The sequence below is a fragment of the Lathamus discolor genome, chromosome 5, assembly GCF_037157495.1.
Source record: "Lathamus discolor isolate bLatDis1 chromosome 5, bLatDis1.hap1, whole genome shotgun sequence".
Lineage (NCBI taxonomy): Eukaryota > Metazoa > Chordata > Aves > Psittaciformes > Psittacidae > Lathamus > Lathamus discolor.
In genome coordinates this window covers 115,465,665-115,487,633 of record NC_088888.1, presented here as the reverse complement: position 1 = coordinate 115,487,633, position 21,969 = coordinate 115,465,665, and positions in this window count along the sequence as shown.

Here is a 21,969-nt window from a genome sequence, read left to right as displayed (position 1 = left end):
TCACCATCGTGACTTCCAACAGACTCAATGACCAAGATTCCCAGCTCTAAGAACAGGATTATTTAAGCATTTTTTCCTTGCTTTTTCTTTTTTTCAACCCTATTCACGTTAACTTGTCACCCATTTGCATACATTTGAACAGCCTGCCTGACTATAAGGCATCTGCACTTTTACGTTCATTTCCCTCACATCTGGAGTGCTATAAATTCAATGCTTGCCTCATTCCACCCCCCCCCCTTTTTTCTTTTTCTCTCTCTCCTCTCCCCCCAAAAAGTATTGCCAGTAGCACAGATAGATCCAGTCACATTCGGATCCAATCTTACTGGAGAGTTCCAAGCTTGAATGACTCAAATTGGACCAAAAAGATAGAATGGTGGAAAAACATGCTAGTAGTGCCTCTTAAGGAAAAAGCAGCATTACCATTCCACTGCAACAAGACTCAAAGGAAAATACTAACAATTAATAACTCAAAATAAATGGTTAAAGTTGCCCTTGGGCACTTTGGAAGAGAACACTGGGGCAGGTATGATCAGATCTCACCCGCTTTCTGCTACCTCCTTGCTGGATAAGCAAGGAGTTGATACTAGCACTCCAGGGGAAAACATACCTCAGGGTTGTTCTGGGCTGACCAGTGGAGCAATTCATTCTCCCTCCATGTCTCCCTTTGGACTACTAGACAGGTAAGGGACCACTGTGCCAACGAGTGTAGGGATCGGGACATCCTACAGTGAGCATGAACAAGGTGTACATTTGTTTAATGGGAACGTCTGGAGTAGCCGCGCACCCTAAAGGGACACATGAGAACCTCTTTGGAGATCTCCAAGGTATTGCAACACACAATGCAAACGTACAATTAAGTTTTGCAAACCTGGCCAGACACCAAAGGCTTTGGAAGTTGGCTGAACACAAAGTTCTCTGATTCTTCCCTTGACTCTCAGCTTTCCCTGCACACCGAATCGAAAAGTACAGCTAATACTCGGCTGCTCACTCTCCTGTTGCCCATACACTGATATATTTTTCTTGCTCCACTGGGACAGATGAAATAAGAGCAACAAAACCAGGGCCAGCCTGGTGTCTGTTGAGGGATCATCTCTTACTAACCAAGAAATGGCAAAATCCTCCTAAAGGTTCTTTGGGGAATATTTATTTTGTCCTGAGCTTTTACTGTAATTGTGTTAATCCAGTAGATTTGCTAAGCAGTAAAGCGTTAACTGGCATGTCTGAGGAATGTCTATTGGGTAATATGTCTGCATGGGAAGAGGACTGAAAATGCAGTTTACATAAGGGTGTGGACCATATGTGACAAAGAATACATTACAGTATATGTTTCCTTCATGGTAAAATATGATGAGGTAATGGGGAGCAGGGTTAAAAGCTGGTGACTATATTTATGCATCAAGTTCAAGGGGATGTTTTAATTTCTAGACCCGATCAATGATGACAAACTTCAGCTCTGCTTCTGCAAACACTTCGACAGCCTGGGAGTGATAGCTACTGTGTCCAGATAGCACACATTTCTGTGCTGGACTACTTTTACTCTCTTAAACTGGCACTTTGAGTGGAAGGCATGGTGCCAAGCACGACAGAAAAAGGCAAGCAGAGAAAAGAGTGAAGTTAAATTATGTGGAATTGACCATGATGAAAAATCTGGGGGCTAAATCAAATCTGCAGCTATTTTGCCTATCAGTCACCTACACATCATCCCTCCATCTAAGAAATCGCTCATCTGATCCGATGATTGCCTTTACAAGCTGCAGGGTGCATCAGGGGAGCATTTTAACAGATTCATTTTCTCTCCTACTGAGTTACGCTACCCACAGCCTCTAGGATCACACAGGATACAAGAGCCCACAGCTTTTTTCTGCTGTTGTTGGCTGCTTTCACTGCTAGGGCTCAAGTCCTGTCAGCAGAAGCTTTGCAGCGGATGCACAGGGAACCTGCCTAACGTGTTATAAACTGACACAATTCCAGCAGTAGCCAGTGGTCTCACATAATGCAGTTATTTTTTCCAGGCCTGTTTTCTTCTTCCAGCTGAGCTCCCAAAAGGCAGCAATGCTTTAATAGACCCACACAGTGAAAAAATGAGCAACAGCAGCATCCAAAAGGCTTTTGTTCATTATTGCATCCAGCCCTTTTGGAGCGCTCAGACGAACTGGAGGGTGAACTTGGCTAACATTTCCTCACTGAAGTACTGAGAGTGCCTGACTCAAAGATTTCATGTCAGAGCTACCCTGCCTTCCACTATGCTACTTAAAACCTACTGAGAAATGCACTTACCAAAGTGTGTGAGGTCCCCTGCCCCTTGCTCTCCCTTCCTTTGCTGAAGACAGCTGGTCACCTCCAAAGATGAGTGGACACGTCTCCAGATAGCCACACACACAAAAGGGCTTTTGTAAAGCATGAGGAAAATTTGGGCCAGTAATACAGTGCGATGCAGCTTTACCACTCTAACAAAGTAGACAGTCTGGGGCTCACGACTGATTGCTTGGGTTGTTGGGGTTTCTAAGGTATTTTTTTAAGCAACCTACGAGGACTTTTAAGCAACCTGGGAGGTCAGGTCCAATGGGGCTTTGCGCAGCCTGGTCTAGTGGACGGTGTTCCTGCCCATGGCAGGGAGGTTGGAAGCAGATGATCTTCAAGTTCCCTTCCAACCTATTCTATGATTCTATGATCTTCATTATCAGTAGGATCTAAGCTTCTGAAAGCCCAAGGTGATTGTAGAAATCTCTGCCAGGAAGTTTTCAAATCCACATTGACTAATGTTAATTGGATATAAGGAAGAAATTCTTTCCTGTTAGGGTGGTGAGACACTGGAATCGGTTGCCCAGGGAGGTTGTGAGTGCTCCATCCCTGGCAGTGTTCAAGGCCAGGTTGGATGAAGCCTTGTGTGAGGTGTCCCTGTCCATGGCAGGGGGGTTGGAACTAGATGATCTTGAGGTCCTTTCCAACCCTAACTATTCTATGATTCTATGATTCTAAGCAATTTCCACCACCTATAGAACTCTGGCTTACAGCAGAGCCAGCGCCTCAAGACAAACCCTTGTCCACGCTAGATACAAGAGGCAACCCGAGTCACAGCCAAGGTAAGAGCTTGCTTGATCCACACGAAGCCTCATCAAATGCAAAGCTGGTAAAGGAGATGCCAAAGGTTCACACTAGCACAGGTATGCAAAAAGGCTGCCCATCCCATGCCTCTTTCCTTCTCACCACAAAAACAGTGCAGAAAAATATCCCTTAACTCCTCTGAGGTTCCATACGTGCTGTTACCTACACACCATGTGTACAATAACTCTCCCCCGACGACCCTTCTGCCTCCCCCAGCTATGGCACAAAGCTCCAGATGAGCAGTTTCAATTACTTGAACAATGATCTTGGAAGTAAAATATTTCCCTGCTTGCCACAAATCTTTATAAGTAGCGAAATAAACACCACAATGTGCCTTTCCAACAGCTGGAAAATTATGGTCTGAAATGACATCATTGTGTTTTCCTATGGAATTTCTGTGCTGTGAGATTTCAGGGAGGAACTATGTGGTGGCTTGAAGTGGAGTGGGAGACAGTGCTGTGGTGAAGCAGGCAAACAAAAAAGGTGAAACTGTCTTAAATAGGCTTTACGGTGAAATAAATGTTTACACAAACCCCAGCAAAAATGGATCTGACAGGCTTCTCTTTGGCATATAGCCATTCCTCAGTTCCAGCCTTCAACAACCCTGTCCTAGCTCTAATGTAGGATGCTTCTCAATGTCTCATATTGTTCTTCCCCTCTGTCCTATTACATCACTGAAAAAAAAAGATACAGCAGATATTGGTCATGGGGCAAATAAGAGATTCAGAGCGGCCCTGCGGAGAAGGACTTGGGGGTGCTGGTCGATGAGAAATGAACATGAGCCGGCTTCAGTGTGCACTCGCAGCCCAGAAAGCCAACCGTATCCTGGGCTGCATCAAAAGGAGCGTGACCAGCAGGGCGAAGGAGGTGATCCTGCCCCTCTACTCTGCTCTTGTGAGACCTCACCTGGAGCATTGTGTGCAGTTCTGGTGTCCTCAACATAAAAAGGACATGGAACTGCTGGAACAAGTCCAGAGGAGGCCACGAGGATGATCAGGGGACTGGAGCACCTCCCGTATGAAGACAGGCTGAGGAAGTTGGGGCTGTTCAGCCTGGAGAAGAGAAGGCTGCGTGGGGACCTCATAGCAGCCTTCCAGTACCTGAAGGGGGCCTATAGGGATGCTGGGGAGGGACTCTTCATCAGGGACTGTAGTGACAGGACAAGGGGTAACGGGTTAAAGCTTAAACAGGGGAAGTTTAGATTGGATATAAGGAGGAAATTCTTTCCTGTAAGGGTGGTGAGGCACTGGAATCGGTTGCCCAGGGAGGTTGTGAGTGCTCCATCCCTGGCAGTGTTCAAGGCCAGGTTGGACGAAGCCTTGTGTGGGATGGTTTAGTGTGAGGTGTCCATGGCAGGGGGGTTGGAACTAGATGTTCTTAAGGTCCTTTCCAACCCTAACTATTCTATGATTCTATGATACCCCAATGAGGAAATATCTCTGTCAGAGCAACACTGCCATTTTAGCAGCTTTCCAAAGGAGACAGCACTCAGTCTACACCCTTGATTGCATGTGGGGTTATGGATGTCCTCAGAAGGCGTGTGACCACACTAGGTATACTGCAACCCCCTTTAGTGCAGAGAGGTCATGTGGGAAAGAAAGATTTGGTCCTAGTTAAGTTAGAGTCCAGTCCCAAAATGTGACTTTGGACCAGAAAAGCCAGACTGCAAAATGTTTGATGGTAAATAGTCAAAAACTGAATTTGGCCAGTTGGTGAGAAGAGCCAGAACTGCCAACTCCTATCAAGAACTGGCAAGTTCAGTTATTCATTGTCATGGTATTTAGAACTGTAAGTGTTGGCTAATTTCTATGCTCAGCTTTGATGAACATTCTGCAAATAAAAACAAAATAGCACTTTTATTTCCTGATTTTCTTCCGAATTCCTTACCATGCCAGGGCCTTATACAAAGTAAGATACCCAGAGCTACCAGGATTTTCACTCCCTGGCCCAACAGGCCCCAGTATCACTGCAGGTTTGGTCACCTTCACTGCAAGTTTCTGGAGCACAATTCTCACCAGTACTTGCTGTAATTCAGTAGTGCAATTTGACACTCCATAAATAAGAATAAAACCCCACACACCCACACTGAAACCAAGGAGAAATTCTGAATTGTCCTTGGTGATCACTGTTTCACTATAAACTACCTACTTACTCCAAATCATAGCTGTGGGAAACCACCAGCACCACTGGTGCTGACTTCAGGCAATAATTGAGCTGAACATGAAAATCAGAAACAAAAAGAGCATGCAAATAAGAGAAAGATAAGTGATATCTTTGCCAAAACTCCCCTTCTGTTTTAACTCACATAGAAGGCCTTGAAAAATCTTCTCAGTGTTCTGAAAACATCACAAGCACTTTCAGTAGCTGTAATACACCTTTTCTTACTTCTTCCCCCACCCCTCCTGATTTTTCCTATTCTGCTGAATAACCGCATAAACAACCCAAGCAGCGTGACTGAAAAGTCAAGGTGTAGGATAAAACATCCCCCAAATGAGGGATCACACTCAGCTTGCAAAGTTTTTCTACACCCTTTCTTTTTTGGTATGGAAATGAGTGAACATCAAATACTCACACCTGGAATTCCATACTTTTTTGTTAACTTTTCTTCCCGTTGTTCTTTATAAGCAGTTCCACCAAATGATTCACTTTCAACCACTGTATTTTGTGGGGTCAAGAAGAAAGACCAACGAAGTCTATCTTCAATACTTGGACAATGAAGAGCAAAATTGATGAATAAACGTGCATATCACTTTAATGTATCCAGCCCTATATATAAACATAATTTTGTGTGATTTATATCCCTAATTAGATTCCCATGGCAACATTCTTCAGCTAACAATGTGTATCATAATCACCTTTTCTTCATACAAACGATTTCCTTAACTTTGCATGCATAACTTAGCAGCTTTTATTTTTAAAACTCCTGTTAACAGCTTCTCTCTCGTTACCAGTAGGGGTGCTATGATAAGAAACTAATTTGCTGTAAAAATTACTCATTTGTCAAATAAGCATTAAAATAATTGTTCCCCTTTTGACTGTTACCCTGCTGTTTCCAGTCATTTTCAAAAACTAAATTATTTACTCATTTGAAAGTTCAGCTGTGCATATTTTAATTGATATTCCCTCATAGGACTCATATTGTTAATGACAATAATTAACCCGAAATGGCTGCTAAATAATTATGCTGAAAAGATACCAAGTATTTGTGCGGAAAGTAAAATCAGCATTTGAGAAACCATCAAAATGTACAACTTTGCTATTTTATGGCAAAACATGGTTATAGTTCATAATCAAATTAAGGATGAAAAGGAAAAATGTAGATTATATGCTTTGATGGAGAATACTTTATGTTTCCAATATAGTACGGTATTCTAGCTAACAACGAGTACTCAGTCATTTTAATAAATCCCTAGTATTGCTATTCCAGATAGTAATATAAAGTATTCTCATGAAGTCATTGCAGTTAGGAATATAGTAAACTATCCATTAATAATATTTCTCTGCCATCTATCTATTGCATTTCATTCCAAGGAATCAGACCCCTGTAATAATTCATAGCTTATGGAATTAATGCTGAAGGCTTTCTTCTGGCAAGTGTTGTTGATTTCAATGATGATAGCTAAAAGCTATTCAGGCCCAGCTTCTTTCTCTGGACACATCACAGGTCAGATGCATTACTGACCCACTGTTTGCATAACCATTTATACCAGCACAAAAACAATATCATTTCTGATTTAGCTCCTTTACTTGTCAATAGCATGAGTGGCTGAAGCAAGCCCTGTATGCACTGTTAAATAAAGAGACAGGATAGGTTTGTCTACACGGGAAACAATCTGAGTTAAATAAGGATGTGATTTTAATGTGGGTTTCTATATACAACTATATTAAGCCCATGTGGACTCACTCATTCAGAATTAAAACAGCTCTAATTCACTTTAATCTAATTCACTTCCAAAGACCACAGAGGGGTTTAAAGTTGTTTAATCTATTTGAACAGCTCATTTGAATCCACATGCCTGAGTGTCCCTACAGACACCCACACAGACAAACAAAAACCCAATAAAGCAGTAGAGAGGTTAAGAGTACACTGGCAGAAAGTTTTAGTTCATGGCTTTTTGATGGAAAATTTGGTTTTCAGCTACACAATCTTTTAGAAGAAGGTGTTGACATCAAGCGCTCCTAAATTTCAAATAGAAACCAAATTCCCTTTCTAAAAGGTGCCCTAAAATGCTGCTGCAGTGCTCCTTGGTTGAACCTCACATAGCCCACAGCGTGCAGACGCAACTGGCGCAACACAATGTGGTCAGGGACAGCCAGTGTGCCAGTTGAACCAGGTTCATCACAGGAAACATATTCTGGCTCTAAATCCAGTTTACTATTTTAGATCAAACCACTTTTGGCCTTTGATTACTTATTGAAAATTCAAGTTTTTGAATGGGTGGAATAACACTCCCCCCCATACCACCTACCCCAGATCAGTTCCACCTGAAAAGGCTTTTCCAATAGCCCGTAACAGCAAAGCATCACCAAATTGAATGGCCAGGCAGTACCTACGAATAAAACCAAGCACCAGCCATCTATTTGGAGAACATCCACTGTAACATCTGCTAAGCTCTTCTAAAGGTAAAATGCATCTGAACTCACAGTTTAAGAGTCACCAACTCCTGACATTTTGCTTGTCAGAAGAAAGGGTAGACCTGAACGAGCAACGGGGTCCCTTCTTGCAGCCCAGGTCGGTGCTGGCAACAAGCAGAGCTCTGTAACTAACTGATACACAAGAGTGAAGGTTGGTCATATTCCTGCTTCTGGAAAAACGCTGGACTCTGCAAAAGGAATTGATTTTCTATAGGTGCTAGTTGAAGACTTGAGAAGCAAGTAAACAGTCCACCTCACATGAATGTCATGGATTAAGCATAGATGCGTTGCCAACCCTCCCAATTTTGCATTCATTCACTGTAAAGATCCTCTCTTAGAATCAAAGGAATACATGAGACTTCCAAAGCAAGTGAATTTCTGTTCTTTGCTGTAAAGGAAAGCAGAAAATTCTCTGAAAGAACTCCAAAAGTTAAAAAACAAAAATAACAAATAAAAAAATAATGTACAATTAACAAAACAAAATAAAAAAAAAAAAAAGTCTAGTGCTTTTGAAGAAGAAATTCCTAATTTTTGAATGCTTTCAGTTAGAATGCTTCATTTACAGCAATTGAAATACTCCCGGTCAGAGAATGTTAATATGAACGCATTTGTCTTATTCACTTAAATTGCTTCTGCAATTCTTGTACGTTTTCCCATGCACCTCTGGGGGTTTGCATGTGTAATCAGCAGTGTTCAGAATTCAAGCATGCCTCTATGAAAGTTTGGCTCACTTAGAGCTACCTTCTACATCCAGTAAGTTACATTTCAGATTCTGAAACCTAAGACAAATAGGCAACAGACGAAGAGCACATTTATGAAGGGAAAAAAAAAATGCCTTTTAATTGCTCAACCTATTGCTGTCTGAAAAATAAGCGCAAGTTATTACTTGGCACCAGATGACTCCCAGTTTTCACTGGCCAGCAAAGGCCCATCTGCAAGTTCAATGAGATCAGTAAACAGCGTAGGTTAAGTAACTGGTTACTAATATTTTCCTTGAGCTACAAAACTTTAAACCAAACAACAACAACTGTGATCACAGCAACCTTCCAGAGGTTAACAGCATGCAGGTGGTCAATCTGAATTAAACGCAAACCAGACGGCTGCGTCATTATAAACTGAAGATCTCGGTTAAGTTTGCTTCAGGAATCGGGTCTTCTTTCTTAAAGGCCTTAAAGATACAACACATAAATGTCAAAATGACAAAAATAAGGAAGTATGTCATAGACTAAGCATTTTAATGCCTTTTCTGGCTCACTTTTGCAGGCTGAACTGTCTGTGTTGACCACATTTGATGGCATCAGTACTTAAGAGTGGCTGCGTGCGTGAGTTTTTAATAGCTGAAACAAATGGACATGGCCCATCACTAACCAAATGGTGCTGTGGGCTTGTATTTTAAGCCACCGGTATGACACATTTTATGCTTCATTTATGATGCCAGTTAGCTGACCATGTGAGATAGCTCTAAGTATCGGTAATCAGATACTGAACTAGAAACAGGTTCAAATCCAGCAAATGATGGTATAAGCTGCAATCAGAAAGTTATTGATATCCTTCCAGAGACCTTTCTAACAGCAAATCTCTCAATCTACTCCTAAACAGGCAGGTATACCTAATACCATTTGTGACCACCAAGACACCTATTTGGAAGGCCCCCAAAATAAGCAGATTAAAGTTATAGGAACTGAGAACTCTCCTACTCAAGAGAAATGCTTTCTCCAGTGTTGAGGGAGGCTGCGAAGGGAACTTGAGTACATCCGCACTGCTAGGGACTCCTCTTATGAACCTAAACAGTTTCCCAGTGTGGTTCCCAAAAACATTTAAACTGAGTAGCTGTGAAATGTAAGATGAGTCTGCCTCAAGTGGACACAGCCTGGAAGAAAAGTTGTTACTGGAATGTAACATAAAAACAGGGGAGAAACACCAAAAAGTCCTACATCTCAAGTAGGACCAAGTACCCAAGTTTTGGGTAGCCCAGCGCACACCGCATTTGCTTTAAGACCTTCTAGTAAAATGATTTTCAAAGCCAGGCACTCGCTTTTTCTCACTCACTTAACCAGCCTGTCCAAGCTAATGCCCAAAACCCACAAGCACACAGTAGCTGCTGCAGAGAGAGAGGGGCACAAGCAGAAAGTGTAGAACCGTGACTTGCCATGTATACGTACACCAGCCGGCACTTGGGCTCCATGGAAAAGCACCAGCAGCTCTGAACCTTAACGCTGCTCAGAGATACACATCCAAGTTGGGTGGCTGCCAGTAAATAAATACAAATCCGTTGTCAGGGTGTTTTGCAATGATTAGCTCCTTAACGCCAGTAATAATCATCCCGTAATGAAGCAATATCCCTCTCAGTACAATTGCTTCTCAGGCTGCAGGATCACCTCCCAGTCTACATCTTAACCAAGGGCATGAGCCACAGGCGATGCTGGTGCACTTGTGTACAGCAGTACAGTGCCAGTGAGGTCAGGGTATGTGGCATCTAGACCTCTTCCAGGAGCTACTTTAAACAAGTCAGTGGAAAGAGTGAGGCTGGAGAGATAGCTGAAGTGTATCATCACGCTGTTATTCATGTAAGAGTCACATCCAGTGTGTTAAAGCTGCTCCTTTGTTTTGCTGCTTATGAAAGACAGGTTTCCTCTGCATACATGTCCTGCACCCTCACAGATAATCCCTATTCCATGCCCCCTGCACAGACAGGTATACGCTGGCACTAGATGAGAGACGTGTATGTCACCTAGATGTGTTTTTCCCAGCTAGCCAAGCTGGGTGGCCAAACCTAAGCAGGGAATGGCTGAGCTCCAGCTGAAGCCTTTCCATTCCTGGTGGCATCAGTTGTTCTCTCTTCTTTCTCCTCAGCCAAAAGTTGTCAGTAAACTTGTATGAACTTCATTGCCTCCATAAAATCTGGTTCAAATTGGCCAGTTCAGAAGTTATTAGTTAAAACAAACACTCTAATAAGCTTTTAACACACTTGTGAGGTCTTCTACTTCAGTAAACAGCCAATTGAGTGAACAGTTAAACACTGAAAATTTTGAACCTCTTTCATGCATATTAACCTGTGCTGTATTGAATGCCCAGCATTATCCCTTTCAAAACCACCTCTCTTCTCCTTGCCATTTATTTGCTCTGTGTGCCTCTAATTTCAGCTGGAAAAAACAGGGAACCGAGATGTTCCTCCAAAAATCAGCAGTGTTCCTATCACCAAGAAGTTGAAGGAATAAGGTTTTGTATTTCACCTGAAGCAATGGAGCCTCGATTCCTTAACGATACAACGACTCTGTTACAAACAGCAACTTTGGCTTCAGCTCCAAGGCAAGAACACGTAGCAGCAGACTACATGATGGAAAGGAATATTTTTCAGCCTCTTCAGCCTCGTCCTGCATTACCTGTGAGTGATACATTACAGAATTGAATGCCAGAAAAGTGCATTTTAGAATAAGTAGTATAGTGTTTCATAATTTGATTTAAATCAATTATACCATCTCTCACTGGAATGCTCATGAGCTTCAGAAATAAAATACATAAATGAAACCAGCTGCTCTAGATAGTCTTTCCTTGGGATAGATTTCACTTGAACTCAATCAGCTTTCTTCTGCAGCACATTATTGTCATGCAACATCAGAGTGGAGCGCACACAGTGCTGTATACGTTATTGCAAGGTAACCGGTTATGGTTAAAAAATGCAGAAGATTAAAATTCTTTCCTGTAATGGCTGCCTAAACTCCGAGGAATTAATTAATTCCTCTGGGACTGACAGGGAAACTGAGGTAGTTACTGGCATCCCAGCAAAATCCATTCATTTATAGCTATTTACTACCTCGCATAATCTGCCCGATTTGTCTCAGTCTGGAGCCCCCCTGTGCCCAGCAGCACGGAGGTCTGCAGTGTTTGGGATGAAGAATAATTACAACTGGAGAAGCACATGCAACCAAAGCTCTGTGTTCTTTAATCTCCAAGTATAATGCATGTGTAGAGTTTGGCATCACTCTTAAAATGATTGCTTGTAACTAAATACCGTATCTCAGTGCTTAGATACCACAATGACTGATCTTTTCATAAATCAGAATAAATATATAAGGCAAAATCCTGGCTGTACTGGACTCAACGGGAGCACTGCCAGCCACTTTAAGGGAGCCAGGATTTCATGCACAAGGCTTTCAGCAACCCAAGCTGTCCAGTGCTTTGTTTGCAGTTTCCAGCTCCATTTCTCATCAAGCCCTCGCTTCCCATCCAGTTTCTGCAGTAGCGCTGCGCTGAGATGCAACTGGACACTGAATTCCCAGCCAAAGTAAAGTAACATGAAAACACCCTCTGTTAAAATAAGGTACAACTCCAGCTTCAGTTGACAAAACCAACTGCTGCATCTTTGATCACTGTGTCAGGCTGCCCAGAGCTTTCACTCAGGAGACACTGGCCTGTTTTAAGGCTGGTAAAGGACTGTTCATTTTAGAAGGGTGACAGATGAGGTTAGGATATTCAAGGCCAGTTAGTGACATAATGACAGGCTTTACCCTTCATTTCCCTTTTTTTGTCAATTTGAACCAAAACAAGTTTTCCTCACTGGAAAACCATTCTTCTCGAAAATCCAAATCAAAGCAAATTGCTCTCTTAGGCACTTCTCCAGTAAGTCCCACCAAGGTTCTGCAAGTGCTTCTGTGCAACAGCTCACACTTCATTGCACCCTCTCCTGACACATCTTCATACATGAGCTTCTTTGAAGTGCTGCACAGGCAGGTGGCAAAACCAGTAGGATCTGCAACTCTACCATACTCCTTGTGCAAGTCTGGTAGACATCACGTAACAAGACAGAACTCCACGGGAAGGCCACATCCTCTGAATTTACTCATGTATGTCCCCCTGCGATGGTTCTGTACCCTGTAGGATGAGACAAATTCCTGCACAGAGTGGGAGGGAGCGCTCTTACTGGCTTTCTGCTCCGAAGCATCCCCAGGCATCCTCCAACAGTCTCCTTACAAAGGTAACCTGTTAACTTACTGTCAAGCAGCAGGCAGAGAACAGAGAAGACATTAAGTAGCACCACCAACACCATAAATTCTAGTATGCTTTTTAGGGTTCATATTATTAGAGGGCTTTTGGAAATAGGTAGCGACGAAACAAAGGAGAACTCCACCTTCCCCCTTTTTCGATCTTTCCTTAAAAAAACACTAATTTTCTGATACAGCTATTCATATATCTCCTCTTACCATGTTATCCAAGTGTCCTACATTCTTCTATAGACCTACACATGTGAGTTCCCCTCAAAGTAAGCAAATTCCTCAGTTTATAGCTACTATTCTCAAAGACAGGCAAAGAATGTGCCTTCTTAAAGATGTAATGGCACCTTGTAGCTGAAAAGACAATTTTCATAGCTACCGTGTGCTTAACCTCCACTGACTCCAATAATTTAGAATGCAAAAGTGGATATCATATGCAATAAGCAGTGACTAAGGAGAGTCAAGTGAAATAATGACATATTCACTAACAGGCAAACTCTGTTTGCATTAATGTACTTAAAGACTTGTATTCCTCAGTTGTCAGTACTAGAAATGTGTTTGTATAGGATTAACAATGTCAAATTAATATGCATGACAAGACAGCAGCTTCTATAACTTGGCAATAAGAACTAAAATGAAGACATATATCCAAATGTTCTTGTGAATGAAGAGAGAAAAGGAGGTGTGAACAGAAAAAGACAGAAAAAGAGGAAAAAGGAACTAGTGGTCTCTTCGCTAAGAGGCAAAATGAAAGATTAACAGACTAAAAGGGTGATTTTCTTCCTTTGCCTGAAAAGGTTGAAAACGCAGATCCTATTGCTAGAATATTCAAAGTAAGCACTAATAAACAAAATTATTCTGGATAAGGACAGACTGTTACAAGTGCTGACTAAAGAAGATATTTTTAAAGACTTGACAAATGTTCGAGGAATTGGAGGGCACCTGCAGTCTGCAGGTTCCCATTCACGTCCTTTGGCACATTCACCTGATGTCCCACACGGCACAGTGACCTCAGCATCCCTCATTTCTTTACCACTATTAAAAGAAAATAACATATAGAAGGGCTTAAGGCAAAGTGGGTCAAGGAAGCAGGTGCTGGGATGTATTTTAAGTAACATTTTCTTCAATGAAAAATGGAAGCGTGAGGTTGACCTCCAGCAACAACATCACAGAGAGGGGATGGAAAGGTTTTAAAGTCTGAAGAATGACTCTCCTGCAATGCGCATCTGACCTCGTAACCCCTGTAAGACAAGGCAGAGCTGAATTAAAGTGGAAAGAGGGCTCCAAGAAACAAGCTTCAGGTTTTCAGAAACAAAGACAATTCAAATGTATCCTGGAAACTACCTTGAATTTAACTGCAGGGATCTACAGGCTCTCTGTTGTTCAAACAACACTTTCAACATCCGGGAGCACTACCCCACCTAAAGCATACTATAAAATATATTAATCTTTGGGTATATGGGGATCTCTCCCTCCAAAATCTCATCTTATTCCAAATATCAGCACTGGACACTTTGTCTTCCACAGTATTTAAGTTAAATACCCTTCTGGCATAACTGAGCTGTCTTTTAGGAGACACCCTTGCTTTTTGTGGTGGAGATGCCATTCAAGGACAACATGGTGGTAGGTGATGGCCATGGAAAATATTGTATTTCCTTAGAAAACAGGAGCAGAGGACTGAGGAATATGGTCAAGAGCCAACTTGCAGAGGAACAAGCACTACTAAAACCACCACATGGATTTCATAGCCCATCAGTTTCCTCAAGTGTAACATGAAATACTGAATTTCCATTTCTCCTGGTCTCGGGAATAAAGGGAATTAAGATTCCACCCATTTTGCCAAAGGACCTACAAGGCCGTTTATCCGAATGTAAAAGCAAACCCCTTCTCTCTCAGAAGACAGGGCACTACAGAAATAAAATAGTACTAAAAACATTTCAGCATGCCCCTTAAAAACATCCTGTAGAAATAACAGGTGAAGATTGGCCAGAGTGGACATAAATGAAGCCACATTGATGAGACTGCTCTCCTGTCTTAGTAAAGAAGGGACTAAAGCTCATGCCTAAAGCTGACCTGGAACCTACTGGAAAGGCCATGGAAAAAAAACAACACAGATTTAAGAATCCTGTATTTCTCCCTTCCCTCCCTATTTTTGTACTTATTTACTCTTTCCTTTTCTCAGCCTCCAAGATATAGAGAAGCAGCTGCACTCCTCTGAACCCCACACTTCAGTATTCACTGAATCCCATGGAAAGCACTGCAAAACATTTCTTGTGCCCTCAGGAAGCTGATGAGATTTGAAAAGAGAAAAAGCACACAACTTTATTGAGGTCGGCGCAAGCCCAGAGATTTGCAAGTTGCATGTTGCTGTTAATCAAAGTGACTGTGCCAACATGATTAGAATACCCACAAACCAAGCCAATCAAGCAGCTAACAGAGGGAGACCATAGAGCAGATAGCAAATACCACTGGAGTTGTACATTGTCTCAAAAGATTATCACTGCAGTGGTTCATACTCTTGTGACCAACAAGGGATTCCAGTGACTCATTGCTATTGTGTTTCTGCAGCTCAACATTATGTCCTATGCATATTCTGGAGCTCCAAGCACCACATGAGTATAACAATGTGCCACACTTCATAAAATATCTTTGCGGCAAAAGAAGTACCAAAAATATTTGTACAATAGCAGAATGCCAACCGAGCACTGGACTACATGAGAACAACTCGTTGGGTGCCATCCCAAGCCAGCATCTGCCATGGCCCCGGGAAGCAGCTTTAAACAAAAAATTAAAATAAAATAAGAGTTGGGCTTTTTTTTTTTCTTTTTCTGAAAGATCACAGCTTTTAACATACCAAGGAAACTTCAAGAACAAATTAACATATGACTCACCTCCCTGAGGTCTATCCCATGGTTTCATTATCAGTCAAGCAGAATCCATTGTTGCAAAAGCAGTTCAAAGTGGCCACTCCATCCATGTGCCACGCTGAATACGCAGCAAACCTTCGTGTATATACAGCTTTGTTAAAAAAGGAGGAAGGCAGGATAACATTTAAAAAGAAAACAAACAACTCTTCCACAATGGAGTTGGGAAGGCCAGGAAAAGCCCGTACACATCAGTAAGGGATAGGAAAGAAGATGGCCTCTTTTCAGATGCTCTTAGAACTTTCCCAAGAAAATCACGGCCTGCAGCTGGGGCACACCAATCAGCTGCTCTGGCAAAGGTCACAGGAGGAAAGATCCCCTGCTAGTTCAACAGTGGAGGTTTCCTAAATAATCTCGCAACAACGAATAGCATGTGAACCCTTCTTCCCTGCAAGACACAGGCAGGAAAATAGGGGCCGCATATTAACTGCTGTTGTCCTCCTGAAAGCATCGCTTCAGAGCAGAGTATCCTCTTCAGATCAGAGGAACCAGGCATGCTGAAATGAAAACAACAGGCTTAACTGACAGCCTTGAAAGGAATCATGGAGGAGGCCCATCCATGAGACACAGTCTGGGCTCCTGCCACAGCTAAAGAGGCAGATGTAACTTCTGACACTGACAAGTGCTGAGTGTAATATCAAATGAAGGTAAGAGATAACAGGGAAGCCCTTTACACATCAATCATGTCATAGAAAGCAGGCATCATGCACAGAGTGAATCTAGGCTGAATAAATGTTAAAAAAGGGAATCACAACATTAGGCTTTTCCTTGGATAACTGCAGGGAGGGAGGGGTCTGCATTTTCTAATTAAACAAAGTCCTGATAGAAAAGTGCATGTGCAGACAGAGTGCTCTAACATTAGATTCGGTCTGCTGAAGGGAAGACGAGCAGCAAGTGGGAGCTCTGCATTGGAAGGACAAGTTTCTAGGGATGCTGGTGCTTCCTCTCTTTTTCCCCAGTTAATGGCGTAAACAGGAGCCTCTCCATGTCAGGCAGGGATGGCACTGACAATACTGACCCTCTTCTCTCTCCTGTTTTCTATTTCCTTTTCAGAGTCCTGCACTGGGCTAGTGAACAAGGTATGAGGAGCCTTATGGACCAGATGCACAGCACACACAGGCACCAGACCATGGCAGAGTGCCATTGTACATCTGGCCCTTCCCCTCAACAAAGTCTCCCTTCTCTGCTTGCATGCCAAGCACCAGCGGAAGACAGTGGTTTCTGACTTCCGCTCTCTTGCGGCCATCCACATCCCTGGTGTGGTAACTACATGCCATCACTGCACCATCAAAAGCCTAAAATGTGGCACACATTTTACGGTGAGAATCCTGTTCTCCACAGTAGGTCTTGAAAAAATGTTAGGTAGCTAAAAGGATGGACACAATAGAGTGGAACTTCACAGCCTCTTTGTGGTCCCCCACTACCACAAAGGCAGAGCATCCTGCTCACAGTGCTCCACAAAAGCATCTGAAATATGAAAAGCTTAAAGTGAACTTCTCAGACTTTAAAGCATCACTGGAGTTTCCCATGAAAGGTGTGCTGTGCATGCATATAGAACAGAAACCCCGCAACACACAAAGCTTTCTACAGATATTCAAGACACCCTTTCAACTTTGATTCACTTAAGCAAAACATCACTGAAGTAATGTTAATCCTCTTGTTTACAGTTACACCCATGAAAGAAAGGGAATTCACAGCTGAAGATCAAACACATACACTGAAGGGAGCTATTTAACATCACTAAGGATAAAACCCTATAATTACTGTATCGGAGAGATTGGACCTTTCACCACAGGTTTTGCTTTAAGAAAAAAGAAATAGGGAGCTTCATACAGCTCTGTTTCTGCCTCAGCCTCGTATCTAGTTTCAAGTTTAAACCAAATAATACCAGCAAGTACCAATTTACCAACCACTGTTTCAGGAGCTCACACCAGCAGAAAACTGTATGAAAGAGGCAATACAGCTAAAGCAGCATCCAAAATGTAGAGCAACCAAATGCAGCTGCACACCCAAATATAAAGACTTTTCCCTTTGCACTGGCAAAGCACAACTATTACCAAGGTCATGTTGAAAACTGGAGGAGGATTCTTGAAGAGCTCAGTGCAAACATAACCCTTGATGGCAGAGATGCTGAACATTCTCTAGTCTATGAGTGAGGTCTTACTAACCTCCACAGACTATTTTTTGGGCAACATGGGTGCTTGCTTTCTGAAACCATATTCACAATACCATCGGAAGGTATTTCTTCCAACCAGACTTAGCCCCAGGAGGTAAAGTGTCTTAGCTATATATAAAGCAGATGTTCAGAAATGCAGGCAATCCAAATTTGGGACCTTTCATATCGTCGACAGCATTTAAACAGAAGTTAGGCTTGTGACTTCAGTTCTTGGTTCAAAGTGAATGTCAGACTACTGTAAATCCTCTAAACTAACTCAAAAGGAGAAAATCTGACTCCTAACTTAGTTAAAATTCCCACCAAAGCTTGCAGTCCATCAATTATTTACCAGGAGTCACCACAAAGTCCACAATACATGCAAGTCTCATGAACCCTTTCAGTATCAACAGTCTAAATACAACTATGGGATTCATGGTAACAGCAGATTCCTTCACATCTTCATAATCTCCAAAAGGAACAAGAAAAATAGAAGGAAGCCTGCTCCTACGAAAACCAATGGATACTGTTAGCAACTTCACTGGAAGAATCCCCATTGCATTAAAATCCCAGTGATGGCACCCCTCTATGCCCTTGAGAAACCCCATTCACTTTTAGCAGCTGAAGCATTCAAGATCTACAACATAAAGCAATTGACTTTTGAATGCAGGTTGCTTCATTTTAAAACATTACTGCTCTTTGATGTTTATCTGTTTAAGAGAGTTTATTGCAGCTAATTCACAGCAGGAGTGCCCTGTGGCATCCTTAAAAATTATATTAAAAATATAAAAGATAAGAAAGGGAAACATAATAATTATATAATCTAATTTTTTATGGCTACACAACAAAAATTAAATCCTAATTTTGTAATGTATATGCATAGAACTATTTCTGACACATACCAAAAGCATGAAGCCATCAGACACAGGCCTTTTTATCAGCAAGTCTGACAAACTGAAACAGCAAGAGGCCCAATACCATATTAGTGAGGTTTCAACTTTATTTAGAAAATGAGCTGCAAGGATAAGCCAGAAACATATGGATGGAAGGTTGTTATCCACAGAGTGGATATGAATGTGCAAATGGCATATTTGATTTACTAGAAGTAATACTACAACAACTGCTGCAGTCACTCCCCTGCACCACTTACATTACTGGCTAAAAATGGCACTTTTTTTGTAATTGCATGTTGTTTCGTTGCTTTATGCCATCTGATGGATGTCAGCTGCAACTGCGTGCCCACGCCAAAACTGCTCTGATGGGATCCATTGAGTCATGGCAGTAACATGCTTCACCCCAAGGGTAGCATTTGGGAGAACTTCCCCTTAACAACTTGAGAAGCTAGTGGTATAGACCATTATGATTTCTCAAGGCATTACTAAAGGTGGCCATCATAGCCCTGCAAATGTATTCAGAATCAAACCAAGCCATCAAGAGCTGAAAATTACATTGTGTCATGTCTAAGGTAATGTATATTTAATAAAACACAAACATCATAGAATGGTTTGGGCTGGAAAGAACCTTAAGATCATCTAGTTCCAAACCCCCCTTGCCGTGGGCAGGATTCACACTGAGGAAATACAAGCAAAGTCAAATACACTTTTCCACAATGAGTGTAATTTTACACAGCAAGGTAGTTCAACAGAAAAAGGTGACGTGTATCATCCTTGTGAATATGCTAAACAGAGACAAAACAACCTTGATTTAAACAGCCTGAGAACACTGGAACCCAGCTGATAATCTGATGTTTCCTTCTTTGATAAACAGCGTTTAAAAAAAAAGCCCAAAACTTTTGAGTACTTCTTCACTTGGATGATCTTCATTACATTCTCAGCATGTCCTTCTGTTCCAGGACTGAAGACTTCTGTATACAGTATATCCTGCCTCCTGAACCTAAAAAGTCAACGCAGACAAGTACCTTTCAAAAGAGGGAAGTGCAGATTGAGGGCTCTTTGAGGAAAGAATCCTTGTTCCACCTATTGCAGTCAACCCATCTGCTTCATTTTCCTGTTAATATTTAGTGTATCTATCTCCAGCCCACGAAAAACTGAAATATTTTTCTAAGTCACAAGTGTAAATCCTCTTCATTTTCATGGGCAAAAACCAAATCAACCAAAAAAGAGATGCTTCACATTTCTAGACATACTGAAAACATTGCCATCAGGCATAAATTATCCCATGAATACCAGATTTTATGCCCAAATACTCCCTTCTCTGGAACAAAATAAAGCAGCATAAATTCTATCAAAAACTGAGCAGTGTTTTCGACTGTATAGGCACCTCTGAAGGCCTAGAGCCAGCAAAAGGCAGGTGGTAGGATTTGAGCAGGCTGACAACAGCATTAACTGCACATTTAGCTCCACAAACTGACAAAAAGGCATACTTGCTCTGCAGTTGGGATCTGCAAATGCAATTCCATTCTCATTCTTTGCAGCTGAGATACAAAGGTCTTTAACTGTCTTCTGTCACCGTTTTACTAACACCACGTATACATATTGGCTCCATTAGCTAGGGCTACTTCTGCACCAGGATTTTGGTGACCAGAAATTTATGCAGAAAATGAGAATTAGGGAATTTACACTTAAGCCCAGTTTATATTTCCTCTGCTTAAAGCCAAGCCACACTTGAAAAGAGCAACAAGTAATATTGCAGATCCTGAAGCAAAGGGGGGCATATAAAAACTCAAACCTATATTTGCCACTTTTATGCAGCTTCTATTTCCTTGCCATCACTAAGGTACTCCTTACACATGAGAGAGAGAGAAGAAAGAGAAGATTTAATAAATAACAGAGGAAAATCCTGATGACGTTAATCTCAACCACAGTAAAACAATAGTTTGAAATCACGCCAGGTCTCTCTCTACAGTCTCAGGCTGAAGCCCAGCATCTAGTTCATTAAAGTAAATAAAATATAACGGTGAAAGAAAAAGAAAAACAAGAAGAAAGATTGCATGAATAATAGAGAGAACCCGAGCACGAGTCCAACCAAATGATGTCAACTATTATTTAATCTTTACTTTGCTCTCTCAGAGAAAACACCAGAGAGAGCAGGGAAGGGGGAGTGAGGGAAGTGGTGTGTAAAGGAGAAAGAGGCAAGGATATCCCAGAGGGGTTTTGATAACATAATCACTAAAATAATATGTATGTTTTTAAAAGCCTTTCAATATTGTTGCCTTGCAAAGATAATACAACGGACAGTCAGCAGGAAAAGAAAACCATAAATGATCAGAATTGCAGGAACATTTTCTCTGAATGGCTTTGGGCCATTATATCCCAAACGCACCTTCAGTCAGGGATGGAATTTAGCCCAGTGTGGACATTTGTTTATATAATTATTATGTCAATTAAATCTGTTCTTGACAAAATAAAGAAGATTGACATTAGTAGGTTAAGTCATTCTTATCTAAAATTAATAGTATTCAACAAGGGATTCAAATTTGGAGGTATAAAAGATGCTCTTCTGGTTTAGTAGGAAGCTGATTGGAAACAGCGTAAGAAATCTTTTATGCACACATCCATTGAGCTCTTTTCAAAACACCTGGGACAGGTTTTTAATAGGTATTTAATACACCTCCTCTTCCTACCAAATCTCAGAACGACATTCTGGCTTCTGATCAAAACCACTAGAACTGAGATTTGGTTTGAGGATGTTCACAGAACGAGGTGATTTGGTCTGTCATAAAAGAAATTCCTCTCCAAAAGCTCAGAATGACAGAGTTTTGCCCGGTACTGGCAGTAAGCATATGTTAAAAATAAAACCCCGTATTAATCAGTATTAATGGAATGAAACAGTTTGGATTTTCAGAATGCAGGTTGCTCAGGTTACATAAACATAATTATTAAACTCTACCTTAATAATCAGTCATTACTCTTAAATCCAAAAGAAAACAAAATAGCATGATGCTTGCTGTCACCTTCACACTGCAAGATTCTCATCTCCAGACACATAAAGGTCACTGCAAAACCTAAACATTACGAAGTTTGACTGCAGCCCTACGCACTGAGAAAACCCTCGGTCACCTTTGTTATCATCCTGTGAATTAATGACAAATAATACTATCACACTGACCTGAGGATGATTCTTGCAGAGCTGAATGGTCAGTGGCAGGTGGAGGAAACTGCTCATGACTCTGCATTTAAATGCAGCACCACAGATTTTAATT